This window comes from Malus domestica, chromosome 01 (genome assembly GCF_042453785.1).
Source record: "Malus domestica chromosome 01, GDT2T_hap1".
Taxonomy (NCBI): Eukaryota; Viridiplantae; Streptophyta; class Magnoliopsida; order Rosales; family Rosaceae; genus Malus; species Malus domestica.
The window spans coordinates 32,322,396-32,340,687 of record NC_091661.1 but is presented as its reverse complement, the minus strand read 5'-3'; the positions used below and the strand labels follow the sequence as shown (position 1 = coordinate 32,340,687).

At 40.3% G+C, this 18,292-nt stretch overlaps 1 pseudogene; it reads left to right on the top strand.

The window, feature by feature from the left end:
* Positions 1-11,763: 11,763 nt before the first annotated feature.
* Positions 11,764-11,928, top strand: LOC114826815 (U2 spliceosomal RNA; annotated as a pseudogene).
* Positions 11,929-18,292: the final 6,364 nt, after the last annotated feature.

The window sequence follows — 18,292 nt, the reverse complement described above, 5'->3', positions numbered from 1 at the left end:
CCATAAACAAAGCAGCATGGAGAAGAAAATATAAAAAGACTCCTCGGACAAGAAGAAGATAAGCACAGCTCTTACATAGAGTAGGAACATAAATGTTTCTATAAGTAAAAACTGGGGCTATTTTCACCCCAGGAAATAGCCCCTACAGCCAACAGGGGACAAGGGATTCCATCCCTAGACAAAACACCGACAAGAAAGGAATGGGGGCACATAGTCCCATCTCGAAGAGCACACCCCTCTGTATCACCAACGATGTAGCCGCATGAGCCTGCTTGTTTGCAGATCTAGGAATCCAATTCCAATGAAGAGAACACAAAAGGCAAGCATCTCCTTATTTCTTCCACAATTCCAATGAAGAGAAAAGAACAAACAAGCATGTCTCCATAACATTTTTGCATCATTTTCCTAAGCCACCCTTGATTGGTCATGCTAATATTGCCTTCTCTTTTAGTTCCCCGACCCCCACCCCCCTACAACCACTGGCAAAGCTACAACATGCCTAATGTGGCCAGTTGCGCCCAGTTGAAAATAAGTGTAAGAATGCTTCTAATAGAAACTCTAAATTTTTATTAAATTAACAAGTTAACAGCATTCAAAAAACGATTTTAGCTACTGTTGATTCTGAAAATTACAAAGCCCACGTGGCATGCAGATCGAGCAACTACTGAGCTAACTTTGTTCTTCTTCTGAATACGGTCGTGCCATTGGCAAAGCCAGAATTTTCGAGGGGATGGGTGAAATTTAAAAGCATAATAGGTTCCAAAAAAAATGTAAGTAATCAAATTCTTTTAGATAATAGACAATATTAATGTTGTTAATAATTTATCAATACAAACAACTTGTAATTGTTGTCGGCGATATTTTATGCCTTAAAAACGTCACATAATAAGTTCATTATCACTAAAAACATTTAAATGTAAAAATTAAATTATCACACAATTGTTGTACATCTATTGCAATGTAAACATCTCTTTCAATAAAAAATAAAAAATATATCTCTCAATGGTTTCTGCATTTTGGCTATTTTCAACGATTTCTGCATTTTGGCGACGTCCCACTTTCCATTGGGTCCACTCCCATAGACAGAATCCAACGTACGCTAGCTAGCTTTTGCTGACCAACGTATGGCGGAAACGACATTACATACATCATAGATCCAAATTCCCAAGTCAAACAAACGTACATGTATACATAAATGGTGCTTTCTTTCTTTTGCTGCCAAGCTTTATGGTGGTTTTAATAAACATTAATATTTCAATATAAAAGAAAAAAAAGATTAGGCCATATTGGATTAATGGTTCTTGTAGTGATAAAGTAATCAGAAGATAATTCTCGTTATGAAATTTTCATGGTGAAGTTTGATTTAAGCTCAGACTTAACATTTTCATCGACTCCGTTAACCCATTCAGACTTCATAACCAAAAGGGAAAAAAATCTCATTCATCCAAAGCTATGAATTCTTTGATCCATCGATACCATTCAAAGCTCTTTTGTCCATTTGAACGACTATTTTATTTATTTAATTTTTTTTTTTGCAGCATTAGATGATTGAAGTAACATTTAAAATCTTAGTTATGGTTTCTTACGTGGAACTTTAATTGAATTGTTTGTTAATTTTGTAGGAATTTGGATTTAAACGTAAAACCCAACACCTGGAGTTTATAGAAGAGATGACAAACTCAAGATCATAGCTGAATTTTTTTAAAACAATTTCGCAATCTGATTGAAAACGGAGAATCGGGATTGGTCGACGGAAGTTGGGTGGTAGTGAGATTGGTTTGAATGTTGGTGAGGAGTGATTCGAAATCAAAACCAGTTTTCAAACACCATTTTTCTGCAACTGAAAACAAAGATCTGAATCTGAAGAATCGAGTCAAAGAGCCCTGTTATCTGAGGGAGTTGAAGCATTTCTGCTTCAGCAACCGAATCTGATTGGACCCAGAAGCTGATTTCACACGCCCGAGTGGAAAAATCGGAGAGAGAAGATCTCTCATCCATTAAACGATCTCTTGTTCAGAAAATTGAAAAAAATTAAAAGTATTCAACTCTAATGTTCAGTGGCTTCACGCCTCTAGTCGTCGGAGCCGAAGTGGCTGTCAGCCAGTCAGCATTCGACAACAATTTGACGGAATAGAATTCTCTTTCCTCTTATCCTCATTTCCTTCCCTTCCTTTCTCTTATATGTTTTTTTTTGTCTTATTATCTCTATATAAAAATCAATATAAAATGTGTTGAGAAAAATTTAGAATAAATAACTCTAAATTTTATATGTCAAAGAAGAAATTCACTCGAAAATTTGAGACACAACAAAAGATTTTATTAAATTGAAAATATTACAAAGATAGCTCTCAACTCTCACAAACACTCAACACACTATAAGACTTGTAGTCTTATTTTCTTCTTCACTTCTCGATGATTTACAAGGCTAGAATACTTGGGTATTTATAGCAAGCTATATGAGATACACATCACACATTTATTTAAACTAAGTAATTCTCTACCACACAAAGTGCTTTGCAGCAAACTTGCCACAAAATATCATCTATTCCACACATGTTGAGAAGTTTCTACGAGCTTCAACAAATTGCTTGAGATAGGACTTGGGCTTTATCATTTGGGCTTTGTATGATAACTTGTGTTGGTCTTTTGGGCTGACATTGATTCTTAACAAAATATTGACGTGGCTTAACCGTAACTGTTTAAGTAGGATGGGTGGGAAGAGGAGAGAGTTTATGAGATGAGAGAATCCTCCTCCCAATTTGACAGGGGTTTTGGGGTTCATGGACCACTTGTGTTACCTGGAAAAAAGTTGAGTGGGGATGTTAACAGATATGTTAATTTTAAGCTTAAACCTAACGGACTTAACGAGAGTTTAAATCCGAGTATTTTCATCACGAAAATTATCTTCCGATTAACTTATTACCACGAAACCATTAATCTAACTTAGCCAAAAACCCATATTCACTATAGGGAATGCCAGTTGCCTATTTTTATTTAGGAAAAATTAGTTTACGGTCCCTAGTTTCTAATGTCCATTAACTAAGACCTTATCAGTTTTTAGATTTTGATCAAAGTCCCTATCATTAATATATTAATGAATTACATGTAAGTTACATAATTTTTATAAAAAAAAAATAGTAATTGATTTAGAGTTTTAATACTCACACCCTTATTAAACTCCTAATTAATTTTCAATTCAAACATTTCCCAAATAAAAATAAATAAAATTAGTGTTTGTACCATACTTGACCAATCCCGAAACTACTGAGCACTGGTCAACGTTATACCGTCAAGGACCCAGAAGAGTTTCCTTCCAATCAGGAGGCCAATCACAGCGTGACACGTGTCGACATCAGAAGCCAATCATAGCGCAACACGTGTCAACATCAGAAGCCAATCACAACACGACACGTGTCAATGTCAAAATGAAACTAGAAACTCTCTTCTATAAATAGAGATCATTCTCTCACAATATTTCCTAATGTCATTGGTACTAAATCATTCACTAGTACTCACTAAAGGAGAGCTTGAACCTATGTACTTGTGTAAACCTTCACAATTAATGAGAACTCCTCTAATCCGTGGACGTAGCCAATCTGGGTGAACCACGTACATCTTGTGTTTGCTTCCTTGTCCCTATCCATTTACATACTTATCCACACTAGTGACCGAAGCAATCTAGCGAATGTCACAAACTTAACATTTTCTGTTGTACCAAAGTCCCCACTGATTTTATGCATCAACATTTGGCGCCGTCTGGGGAACGACACTTATTCCCACTCTTTTCAACTTTGTCAAGCTGGTTTCCACCATTCGTCACTCTTTTTGACAAGGCATCCCTCTCCAACATGGGGAGCGAAGGAAGCCACAACACACATAATGACACCCCTCTTGCACCTAGTGCGAAGCAATAAAAGAATGAAGGAAAAAGGGATGCTCTTCAAGCTAAAGTCGATGAGCTAGAAGCTCAAAACAACAAAATAGCAATGAAGAATGAGGTCCTCCAGGAGCAGTATGAGAAGCTCTTTGAGACGCTCCACGAAACTATGCGTACTCAAACACGCGAGCTTGTTACCCATGTGGACATCAACCATCATCTGGATGCCCCCCAACACGGAGGGTCACATTTCTTCGACATGGGTATCCCTGATGAGGAACAAGCTAATCATCAAAACATTGATCAACATGAGACTTCTCTCAACCCAGCTGCTTTGACCCAAAGCAGGAGAAGTGGAGGAAGACACCTCATTGCAAAATGGTTGGAAGGATCGAAAGTCGTTTATCGTGATTGCCGAGACTTCCTAAAGCAACGTCGAGAGAATCCCATCCACATATGCTCGAAGATCAATGACCCAAGGGTTTCTGAAAGACCCGGTCCCCTCCCACGACCCAAACCAGCTGTCAATATAGGGAAAGAACAACATGTCCTAGAGGAACATAAAGGTACATAGGACTCTGAGGTATTCCGACAGACTCGCCCTAGAAGTCAGTACGGCGAGTCCAAGGAAAAATCACACGCCCTTGCTCAAACTTTCCTACTTCAAAGAGGCGATGGAGACTTACGAAAGAAAATCCCAGTGGTACATGACTCCACTCAAGACCCCCTTGTCCTACAACTCCTTGAGAAAGTAAATAAGTTGAAGGTCGAACGTCAGGCCGAGATACCTGACTGGAACCAACCCAGGCCTGGCCCTCTCATAAGGAGGATCCTTGACACCCCCCTTCAAGCGAAAACAAAACAAAAGCTTGGTTTACAACTTTATACTGGAAGGGAGGACCCAATTGAACACCTTAACCTCTTTGAGTCCACCATGGCATATCGAATGCACACCGACGAAGAGCGATGTCTTCTCTTCCCCTCCACCCTCTCTGGTAGAGCTCTAAACTGGTATTGCTGTCTTCCATTTGAGACAGTAGACTCATTTGAGGAACTGAGGAAACTGTTTGTCTCTCAACACATCTTCCAGACCGATCGCTTGCATTCTGCAGATGACTTGTACACTATTCACCAGAAGCTAGACGAGTCGCTACGAGAGTATGTTGGTCGTTTCAGCCATGAGTATTCTTGCTGCGTTGAGGCAGATGACAAGACCGCCCTTAAGGCCTTCACGGCATGCCTACGTGATTGTTTCTTCAAGTACATGGTCAATGCCAACACTTGGAAGACTTACTCTGAGGTGATGGCATAGGCTTACAACCATGCCTCCGCCGAGGCAAGGATATATCAAGGGAAACCCCCCACAACCACCCCTTATCAGCAAGTAGGGAGTGGAAGCCAGATCCAACAAAATGAGAAGACCTCGACCTTCCAAACGGCAGTGGCGCCTCCCCCTGCCTTACTTAATACTTTGTCAAGTCAACAGACATATCAATCTCAGGGCAAAAGGAAATATTTCCATCCTCACCAGTCTCATTTTAGTAAAAAGAGTAAGGGACACTACCGCGATAACCAAGGGTATCGCCATGATAATCCCCGACCCAAAGCAGTCAACACAGTGGGTCAAGCACGTGTCATGACAGCCCTTACCCCGAGGTATGAGGCATACACACCTTTGAACGCCACATGCGTGGCCATTTACCCCAGCATAACACATTTGATACCGAAGCCAAAGCCGAGGTGCCCGGATTACAAGCCCACGAAGAACATGGGCACGTTTTGCTGTTACCACAAGCATAACGGCCATGATGGCGAGAAGTGTATCACCATTCGTGATCATATTGAAGCTTTGGCACGTGAAGGGAAAATTGATCAATTCCTCTTTCACCCTCCAAGGGGTAACCGTAACTAACGCCAGGTAAATGTGATATATTCCATAAGTGGTGGCATACCCATATCTAAATCTTCCAATAGGGCCATGAAAAATAGTGAACGAGCTTTAAGGTCTGGCCACTATGTGTTTCACGTGGAAGACATCAAGGGAGGTAAGTATCAAAAGCCTAACTGGGATCCAATATGTTTCTACCCTGATGAAGAAAAAGGTATCATCTACCCTCACAATGACCTACTGATCGTGGAAGCTCACAAAGCCAAATTTGAAGTACGATGAATCCTGGTAGACACGGGGGCTTCGGTCAATATGTTGTTTGCTGAAGCTTTCAGGGCACTTAATGTAGCTGAACACTTGCTCGATCGCTTGATTTCCCCTCTGATAAGCTTCTCCAGTGATATCGTGCAACCTTTGGGGAGCATACACTTACCTTTCACCATTGGTACAGGCCCTTACACAGCTACCATTACCATTAATTTCCTGGTGGTTGATTGCCCAACGGCATACAATGTCATCTTCGGACGCACATGCATCAATGATCTCAAGGCCATGGTATCCACACATATGTTGTTGATGAAATTTCCAACCCCTTATGGCAATGGTTACATCAGAGGAGATCAACTTAGTGCACGATCATGTTACAACACTTCGGTCAAGGAACAACACTTGCCTGTGCCCAAGGAAACCCTTTCTACACATGACCAAGTCATAAATACCAGCCCAGGCGAAGCCAACGTGGATCTTCACGGTGGCAAAAGTCAACCCGACGATCCTCAAGATGACTCTTTCACCCAGCAAGCACAACCCGCTGAAGAGTTGGAGAATGTCTTTATCTCAAAAGATTATCCGGATCGCATGGTGAAGATTGGCACCACCTTGTCACCACTCATTCGGTTGGCATTAATCTCTTTTTTGCAAGAGAACACTGAGGTCTTTGCCTGGTCATACGAGAACATGCTAGGCATCTCTCCCGATATAATCTGTCATCGCTTAAGTATTGACCCCAAGACTAAGCTAGTGAGACAGAAGCGAAGATCTTATGACGCTGAACGGTACGAGGCAATTAAGACAAAAGTTGAAAAACTCAAAGGTATAGGCTTCGTCCGCGAAGCCAATTATCCAACGTGGGTAGCAAATGTTGTCATTGTTAAGAAGAATCCGACCAAGAAAAGTCTCCTGCGCCAAAAGGTCTTGTTGAGAATGTGTATCGATTACACCGACCTAAACAAAGGATGCCCGAATGATAGCTTTCCTTTTCCTCTCATAGACAGACTTATAGACTCTACGGCAGGGTGTGAACTCTTGAGCTTCATGGATGCTTACTTAGGATACAACCAAATCCTTATGAACCCTCTAGACCAAGAACACACAGCCTTCACTACTGACAGGGGACTATATTGATATAAGTCATGCCCTTCGGCCTAAAGAATGCAGGAGCGACTTATCAGAGACTGGTTAATTCAATGTTCGCCGAACAGATTGGGAAGAGCATGGAAGTTTACGTTGATGATATGCTAGTCAAGAGCAAACATGCTGACCAACACATTACCAACCTATCTGAAACTTTCACCATTTCGAATAGGTATCGAATGAGGTTGAACCCCAACAAATGTGCCTTCGGCATAGGCTCTGGCAAATTCTTAGGCTTCATGATAAGCCAACGATGCATTAAGGCTAATCCCGAGAAGATCAAAGCAATCATCGACATGAAGGAACCGGTAACTTCAAAAGACATTCAGAGCCTTACTGGCAAGGTGGCAGCCTTAACTAGGTTCATCTCTAAAGCCACAGACAGATGTGTTCCTTTCTTCAAAGCACTTAAGGGAAGTAAGAACTACATTACATGGACTGATGAATGTGCTGAGGCATTCAAGAACCTCAAAGACTACATGAGTAAAGCCCATTTGCTCTCCAAACCTGAGGTTGGTGACACTCTCATTATCTATCTGTCGGTATCAGCTTCAACAGTAAGTTCCGTTCTTATTCGAAAGGATGGTAATGTCGAACGACCTGTCTACTACGCTAGCAATGCCTTACAAGATGCAGAGACACGATACTCCAACATTGAGAAATTGGCTCTAGCATTGGTCATGTCTGCTCAAAAAATTCGCCCTTACTTCCAAGCACACTCTATCATCGTGCTTACCAATCATCATCTTCGACAGATACTCCAAAGTCCTGACATTTCCGGGCGAATGATCAAATGGGCAATAGCATTGGGTGAGTTTGACATCTCTTACCAACCAAAGCCAGCTGGGAAGGGCCAAGCAGTGGCAGACTTCATCACCGACTTCACATATCCTGTTGACATTGTTTCTACGCCTAAAGAAGTGGTTTCATTACCCTCGGAAGCTCAGAAAATAGAACCAACAGCCCCAACATGGAGTCTATATGTTGATGGCTCGTCCAACCAACAGGGTTGTGGAGTAGGACTAATCCTTATGACCCTTGACAAAGTGGCGATGGAGTATGCTATTCGTTTCAAATACAAGGTGTCGAACAATGAGGCCGAATATGAAGCCCTCCTAGCAGGCTTACGTTTGGCTAAACACCTTGGGGTTAAACGAATTAATATCTTCAGTGACTCCTAATTGGTGGTTAACCAGGTCACTAACAACTTTGATGCTAAGGATAGCTCTATGGCAGCATATCTGGCACAAACACAATTGTTGCTCCAGCACTTCCACTACCAGATCACCTAAATTCCTCGAGCGGCAAACAGTTATGCAGATGCTTTGGCTCGCCTCGCCTCAGCGGTGGAAGACAAGATTGGAAGAAAAATGTCAACGCTACGCTACGCAACTACTCCTCACTCCCCTCCCGAGCCGCTCACTCCCATGATTAGCCCTTGGCCCTTCGCCCAATGGGGACTTGATTTGATCGGCCCAATGCCTGCAGGGAAGGGCAAGGTCCGCTATGCAATCATTGCAGTTGACTACTTCACAAAGTGGGCCGAAGTAGAACCCTTGGTAACCATTACCAAGGCAAAAATAGAAGACTTCATATGGAAGAACATCCTTTGCAGATTCGGCATTCCCAATGCGATAGTCACTGACAACGGGCGATAGTTTGACAACAATAAGTTCAGGATGTTCTGCTCTAAGTTCAACATCAACTTATGTTTTGCCTCCCCAGCTCATCCCCAGTCTAATGGACAAGTTGAACCCATCAACAAAATAATCAAGCGAACTTTGAAAACCAGCTTGGACAAGGCTAACAAGAGCTTCATCAAAGGAGTTCAACCACAATTCTCAAAAGCTTCACACACTCTTGATCAAGACAGTGTGAAGCAAAACCAATTTATGGTGCCAACAAGAGCTTCATCAATGGAGGGCAACCAGAATTCTCAAAAGCTTCACACAATCTTGATCAAGACAGTGTGAAGCAAAACCAATTTATGTTGCCAACAAAAGCTTCATCAAAAGAGTTCAACCACAATTCTCAAAAGCTTCACACACTCTCGATCAAGACAGTGTGAAGCAAAACCAATTTATGGTGCCAACAAAAGCTTCATCAATGGAGGGCAACTACAATTCTCAAATGCTTCACACACTCTTGATCAAGACAGTGTGAAGCAAAACCAATTTATGGTGCCAACAAAAGCTTCATCAATGGAGGGCAACTACAATTCTCAGACCTTCGAAGCAAATTCAATTTATATGGTTCATCCAAACCTTCGACTATTAGTATTAAATATCGATGATATCGGAAATATCGATAATCCAAAAACACGGAAATATCGATGGAAATATCGGGATATTATCGATATCGATAAAAATAATATGGAAACCACGGAAATTGTAAGAAAAACTTGGAAATTTTTATTGAAACTTTGCAGGATGTTTATTTAGTCAATTATCTATTAGTTTATCACAAAAAATTAGAAGGAAATGCATTGCATGATGGATTTAACTGATTTAAGTTGATTATATAGTGAGCTGGCAAACATTGTGAGTGTAGAAAATATTTAGTAATTAATGAAAGAAGTTTAAACATACCATAATCATTTATATATAATGAATTAGTACAATATTTTACACTTTATACATTACATGGTATTAACAATTTAATGCTCATTCGTACAACTAAATATATGCAACTCGACAAGATTTAGACATGAGTGAGTGAGAAACAGAAAAAAAGAGGGGCACTTAAGATCTAAGAAAGGAATTTTCACTATTTTATGATTAATACAATTTCAAGGATAAATGCACATTCAGCATCTCTAATGGTAATACTATATTTGGGGTACCATACTATATTTCAAGTCAAATGTGAGATGTCTAAATGAACTAAGCAAGATATGATCAAATTGCTTAGGGTATTAGAAAATAGAAAGTGAATAAAAATGACAGAATATTGTACCGAATTTTGCACTTCCAACTTTTAATGCATTAGGGTGCATTGTAGACGTTCAAGTTCCATATTATAGCATATAGCAATTAACAACCCAAAAATCGACACATTGGAGAAGACCTAACATTAATCTGGGTGCTAATGATGTTTTTCAAGTTTGTATAAAGTAAATGTCAAATTTTTTACGTATTTGGAAATTATATCTAGCGCAAGGACTTGTATCCAAGGTTCTAAAAAACGCTAGGCGCTAGTCGGGCGGTGGGCAGGGGCCTAGCGCCTAGGCGGCTAGGCAGGGTCTAGACGGGCGCCTAGGTGGATTTATGTAAATTTATTTTATATCTTGTAAATAAGTGTCTATTTACATCTAAAAAATATACTTCTATGGATAATAAATGAATAATAAAATGCAAAAATACATCCAAAAAGACATAACGCAAAAAGATCTTGTATGTTTAGTTAGAAACTCCTAACGTAAAGTAAAGATGATAAAAGATTTGATAGCTTCTAGATATTTTGTTTAATTAATTATATATTCTCAATCCATTACTTTATTAAACAGGTATTTTTCTTTGTTTATTGAATCATTTCTGACACCCACAAGTGTTTTTCTTTGTTCATTGAATCATTTCTGACACCCAACTCTCATCTTATTAAACAAGTCTTTTTCTTTGTTCTCATTTCTGACACCCAACTTTCATCTGTTTTTTCTTTATGTCGTCAATTCCAAAGTCTCCATCTCTTCTCTTCGCTTCTCCATCAAACCGCAGATCTCTTGGTTTAAACAACCTAGTTCTTCCTGCGGTGTCGTCTTGTCATCGAGCAACCAAGTCTTCATTTTCATCAAACCGCAGATCCCGACCAACCCAACCCAAAAATGAACTGAATTGTATGGGTCAGTGTAGTGGTGATCCCCGATGGCGATGGTTTCAAGAAGTTCCAGACGGCTCTCTCTTTTTTCTTTCAACAACAAAATTGCAGATCTCTCTCTCCTTCCTCAATAGATCACTCTCTTGTCGTCTATACAAAAAGTTTTTTTTTTTTGGTTACAAAACCAAGAGGCCGTCGAGGCCGCCTAGCCCGCGTTGCCCGTCCAGCGGCCGTCTTGCCCGCCCAACAGCCACCTAGACACCGATTAATAACCCTTCCGATTTGTTGAACGATTTCATAATAATCGCGGCGGAGACCCGCCGTCCAGCGCCTAGGCGCTGCCTAGCCCGCGTTTTAGAACACTGCTTGTATCATCCTAAACAATTTTTTCGTTAATAGTTATTGGAGCACCGCCCGTTTTTGTGTTATGTAATGAGTGGTCACAAGCTATGGATAGACTCTCGGATGAGGAAGTTGTTGAAGCTATCGGGGGATTCACAACTAGTATACATACGCTTATAATGGAAGACAACAATATTAATGTAGAAATGGTGTAGCAAAGGATGGTAGCTGAAAAGAAAGATATAGCAAGGAAAGTAAAGTTTTTGGAGGCAAAGGAGGGGAAGGAACATAAGATTCTGCATAAGCTGGTGCGCGGTAGAGGAGGAAAAAAGAACGTTGCTTCTAGTAGTTTGCATCCCACATCGGCCGTGCAATAGAAGTGAGCAAGCAAACAGGTCTATAAAAGCCATATTCCAAAGCTGACGAGGGCATACCCTTCTCGGCCTTTTGGCTAAGATCAGGTGCAGTGTCCGTTCTTGTTAGTTTATTATTTTGAGCATTTTAAAGTATTTTTGGGTTTCGTTTCGCGATATAAACGATAATATCGCGATATATTGCCCAAATAATGCATTAAAACGCTGAAAATATCGATATATTGACGATACTTAAGGGGTTAAGTGTGAAAATATCGCTATCTCAAAATGACGATATTATCGACGATATTTCGTCGATAATATCGATATTTTGGACAATGACTATTATAAGGTGTGGCTTGCATCACAATCTCTTGCTCAACAGTGTGAAAGTAAAATTTGTATATGTTGTCTCTCCCACATTTTCAAATTTCTAGTTTCCTAGAAAAAAAAAAAAAAAAAAAAAAGGGAAATTCAACAAAGCTTCATCAATGGAGGACAACTACAAATTCTCAAAAGCTTCACATTATCTTGGTCAAGATAGTGTGAAGCAAAATCAATTCATGGTACCCAACAAAAGCTTCAACTCCAAAGCTTCACCTACAAAAGCTTCACCCACAAAAGCTTGACCTACAAAAACTTGACCCACAAAAGCTTGACCTATAAAAGCTTGACCCACAAAAACTTGACCTATAAAAGCTTGACCCACAAAAGCTTGACCTATAAAAGCTTGACCCACAAAAACTTGACCCACAAAAGCGTCACCTACAAAAGCTTGACCCACAAAAGCTTCACCCACAATCGTTGCAGTTGACTACTTCACAAAGTGGGCCGAAGTAGAACCCTTGGCAACCATTACTGAGGCAAAAATAGAAGACTTCTTATGGAAGAACATCCTTTGCAGATTTGGCATTCCCAATGAGATAATCACTGACAACGGGCGACAGTTTAACAACAATAAGTTCAGGATGTTCCGCTCTAAATTCAACATCAACTTATGTTTTGCCTCCCCAGCTCATCCTCAGTCTAATGGACAAGTTGAAGTCATCAACAAAATAATCAAGCGAACTTTGAAAACCAGCTTAGACAAGGCTAAAGGTTGTTGGCCAGAATTTGTACCCCAAGTTCTTTTGTCATACCACACTTCGTATCGGACATCAACAGGAGAAACCTCATTCTCACTTACCTTTGGTACAGAGGCAGTTGTCCCAATTGAGCTTGAGCAAGCAACATTCCGAGTCCAGAACTACGTGCAAAGTGAAAATGACAAACAACTTACCCTCAACTTAGATCTAGTCGAGGAACACAGAAACCAGGCTCACTTGAGGAATGTCGCCTACAAGCAGCGCATCTCCAACTACTATGACTCCAGGGTTAAACCTCATTCTTTCAAAGTAGGGGACTGGGTATTGAAGAAAAGATTACTCTGCGACAGAGTCCCCAGTGAATGAACACTTAGTCCAAACTGGGATGGACCGTTTGATGTTGTTGGCATCAGTCGCCCTGGCTACTACAAGCTTAGAAGCTCTGATGGCAAGACCCTTGGCCATCTATGAAACGCTGATCACTTGAAGTACTATTACAAGTAAATTCACATTGTACAAGTGTTAAGCTTCAGCCGTTCGGCATCCTATGTAACGAAGACTATTTGACATGAATTCAATAAAAAGGTGATTTAGACAACTCGATCCTAATCCTCTTACATTCCTAACAATGAAACACTCGGGTTCAAAGCTTCAACATGAAACAAAGTCTAAGTATATGTCAATAAGACTATACAAATAAACGAACAGCTTCACAGTATATTCGTTCAATCATACATTCCAACACATTCATACATAAGCCAACTGTGTTTTGAAAGGGTTCAACATATTTTGTGTATTTCGACACTTGCTACAATGTGCCTAGACACCTTGCCCTTATTTTCACCAACCAGGTGATGAAATGTGAAAAACGAACTCATCTTCATGCCACCAACTAGGTGATGAAATGTACAACCTGTACTCTCCTTCATGCCACCAACCAGGTGATGAAATGTACAACCCGTACTCTAATATCATTTGGCAACTTGCCACTCATGCCACCAACTAGGTGAAGAAGGAACTCATCTTCATGCCACTAACCAGGTGATGAAATGTACAACCCATACTCTCCTTCATGCCACCAACCAGGTGATGAAATGTACAACCTGTACTCTAATATCATTTGGCAACTTGCCACTATGCCACCAACCAGGTAAAGAAGGAACTCATCTTCATGCCACCAACCAGGTGATGAAATGTACAACCTGTACTCTCCTTCATGCCACCAACCAGGTGATGAAATGTACAACCCGTACTCTAATATCATTTGGCAACTTGCCATTCATGCCACCAACCAGGGGAAGAAGGAACTCATATTCGTACAACCAACCAAGTGATGAAAGCAACTCACCATTCATTCCACCTACCAGAAGACGAGTGGTACAACTTGTACATGTGAACTCCTATCATTCATAAATAATCAAAAACCCTCAAGCTTGACAACTTAACTAGAGGAGCACTTATGCCTAACAAGAGTTATAGTCACCAACAAAGTCTTATTGCAAGCCAACAACAACTTCAGTGCATGGCATACGAAGATCAAGCCATTCAGCCCTTTTGCATCAGCTTCAAACATTTCCCCTCTGTAACAATGCAAACACTACAACTCGTAGAAAGCTTCACACACTCTTGATCAAGACAGTGTGAAGCAAAACCAATTTATGGTGCCAACAAGAGCTTCATCAAATGAGTTCAACCATAATTCTCAAAAGCTTCACACACTCTTGATAAAGACAGTGTGAAGCAAAACCAATTTATGGTGCCAACAAAACTAATTTATGGTGCCAACAAAAGCTTCATCAATAGAAGGCAACCACAATTCTCAAAAGCTTCACACACTCTTGATAAAGACAGTGTGAAGCAAAACCAATTTATGGTGCCAACAAGAGCTTCATCAATAGAAGGCAACCACAATTCTCAAAAGCTTCACACACTCTTGATCAAGACAGTGTGAAGCAAAACCAATTTATGGTGCCAACAAGAGCTTTATCAAAGGAGTTCAACCACAATTCTCAAAGGCTTCACACACTTTTTATTAAGACATTGTGAAGCAAAACCAATTTATGGTGCTAACAAGAGCTTTATCAATGGAAGGCAACCACAATTCTCAAAAGCTTCACACAATCTTGATCAAGACAGTGTGAAGCAAAACCAATTTACGGTGCCAACAAAAGCTTCATCAAAAGAGTTCAACCACAATTCTCAAAAGCTTCACACACTCTTGATCAAGACAGTGTGAAGCAAAACCAATTTATGGTGCCAACAAAAGCTTCATCAATGGAGGGCAACTACAATTCTCAGACCTTCGAAGCAAATTCAATTTATATGGTTCATCCAAACCTTCGACTACTACAAGGTGTGGCTTGCATCACAATCTCTTGCTCAACAGTATGAAAGCAAAATTTGTATATGTTGTCTCTCCCACATTTTCAAATTTCTAGTTTCCCCAAAAAAAAAAGGGAAATTCAACAAAGCTTCATCAATGGAAGACAACTACAAATTCTCAAAAGCTTCACACTATCTTGATCAAGATAATGTGAAGCAAAATCAATTCATAATACCCAACAAAAGCTTCAACTCCAAAACTTCACCCACAAAGCTTCAACTCCAAAGCTTCACCTACAAAAGCTTCAACAAAAAAGCTTCACCCACAAAAGCTTCACCCACAAAAGCTTCACCTACAAAAGCTTAACCCACAAAAGCTTGACCTATAAAAGCTTGACCCACAAAAGCTTGACCCACAAAAGCTTGACCTATAAAAGCTTGACCCACAAAAGCTTGACCTATAAAAGCTTGACCCACTAAAGCTTAACCCATAAAAGCTTGACCTACAAAAGTTTGACCCACAAAAGCTTGACCCACAAAAGCATCACCTACAAAAGCTTGACCCACAAAAGCTTTAACACAAAACCTTCACCCACAAAAACTTCAACACAAAAGCTTCATCAATGGAGGATAACTACAAATTCTCAAAAGCTTCACACTATCTTGATCAAGATAGTGTGAAGCAAAATCAATTCATGGTATCCAACAAAAGCTTCAACTCCAAAGCTTCACCTACAAAGCTTCAACTCCAAAGTTTCACCTACAAAAGCTTCAACACAAAAGCTTCACCCATAAAAGCTTCACCCACAAATGGTTCACCTACAAAAGCTTGACCTATAAAAGCTTGACCCACAAAAGCTTGACCTATAAAAGCTTGACCCACAAAAGCTTCACCTACAAAAGCTTGACCCACAAAAGCTTGACCCACAAAAGCTTCACCTATAAAAGCTTGACCCACAAAAGCTTCACCTACAAAAGCTTGACCCACAAAAGCTTGACCCACAAAAGCTTCAACATAAAAGCTTAACCTACAAAAGCTTCACACTATCTTGATCAAGATAGTGTGAAGCAAAATCAATTCATGGTGCCCAACAAAGCTTCAACCTTAAAGCTTCACCTACAAAGTTTCAACACCAAAGCTTCACCTACAAAGCTTAAAAATATATATATATATATATATATATATTTTTTTTTTCGGAAATCCAAAAATTCAAAAATTCGAAAAAAAAAATATTCGAAAAAAAAAAATTGCCTAGGCCTCATCTTCTTTGAGCCTAACAACTTTCATAACAAATATATATGAATGAGGAGTTTTGGGCTACCATTTAGAAAGGAAATGCCTCATTTGTCAACTCCCTTGACCGGAGACTTGGGGGACTCCTACCATATGCTACTGCACCTTAATACTCAGAAGTCTCACGACCACTCAGTGACTTGGATTTTTCAAGTCTCCAACCGAGAAGTTTTCCTTACTCGGGAAATTAAGGGAGCACTACCTCAACATACATGCTTCACTCTCAAAGCTTCAACATACAAGCTTCAACAAAAGAAAAAAAATTCAAAGAACATAGTGAAGAAGGCCTTGGTGTATTTAACACAATACGTTGAAATGAAGCAAAACTTGTTTATTGATATCTCCAATAAGTTACAAATATATGAATCAAAATAAACAAACAAGAGGGAGCATTCACAAAGGTTGCTCATGAGAAGTCTCAGCAGTCGGCAGAACCCCAGAAAGAGTAGGCACTGGAGGATGATCATTCGGAGCCTCAGTACTGGGCAGAACCTCAGAAGGAGAAGGCACCGAAGGTTGATCATTTGGAGCTTCATTACGCAGTACAACCTCAGAAGACGAAGGCAATAAATGCTTTTGGAACAAACCCACAAACCTCTGATGATCAAGCAAAATCTGACCATCAGATTCTTACAACTGGTCAAGCTTCATCTTCATGTTTGTAACATAGTCATGTGCAAGCCTGTGCAACTGTTTATTCTCATACTTGAGCCATCTGATCTCCTGTTTGAGACTTATCACTTCAGCCGCCAATGATTCAAGTTGGTAGGTTTGAGCAAATAGGTGTTGGGCCATATCAGACACAAAACCTGCACACTGAACACTGAGAGTCAGAGAATCCTTAACAGCCAACTCATCAAACCGTTTGGAAAGTAGTCTGTTATCTTTGGGAGTGAGAAGGTTCTTGGCCACCACCGCAGTGGTCATATCATTCTTCATCACAGAGTCCCCAACGGTAAGAGGACCAGTAAGGGATAAGAAGGATGGGCGCCATATGTTGTCTTGAGAAGGCATGGCTACCTCTTCACCAAAGTTAAAGTCAAAACGAAGGTCGAATGGGCAAGACATTATCAGAAATGATAAAGGAGAAATGAAGTGCAATAAATCTCTAAAGTAAGGGGAAAATTCCTACAAGCAATAACTCTCTGAATGTACTCCTGGCATACAATTGGTGCCCTTATAAAAGAAAGGGCAACAGGGCTTTTGGTTCAAAAATCGAAGAGGCACCACTCTTCGGATTTCGAAGAGGCACCACTTTCCACACGCAACCAACGATCTCTAACAAAGTTTAGACACATAAATTTTGAAGGTCCAGCTACCCTACTATTACCCACAAGGGTAAAGGAACAGCATCACTGCTTGATAACTAGAAAGTCCCAATATGTGTCAACCTCTGTGCTCCGTGGTAAGGCAAACTGGCAAAAATGCCCAACCTTTACTCACATTCGAGAAAACACTCGCAACAAGATTGCTTGCTCAAAAATCGAAGAGGAACTACTCTCCAAATCTCGAGAGCGAGACTCCCAACAGGATTACTTTTTCAAAAATCGAAGAGACACTACTCTCCGAATCTCAAGAGTCAGACTTCTAACAAGATTGCTTTCTCAAAAATCGAAGAGGCACCGTTCTCTGAATCTCGAGAGCTAAATCCCCAACAAGATTGCTTGTTCGAAAACCGAAGAGGCACGCTCTCTGAACTTCGAGAACCAGATTTCCTTGGATAAAGCTTGTCTGCAATCTTCACACGCAACATCAGCTTTCTGGATACCACAGACCACTTTTTCAAAGCGTTCTGACAAAGTTAAAACATGTGAAACTTGCAGCTCCCGCTACATTGCTATGACCAAGAAGGGTAAAGGAATAGCATTATTACTTGCTCAAAAATTGAAGAGACACCGCCCTCCG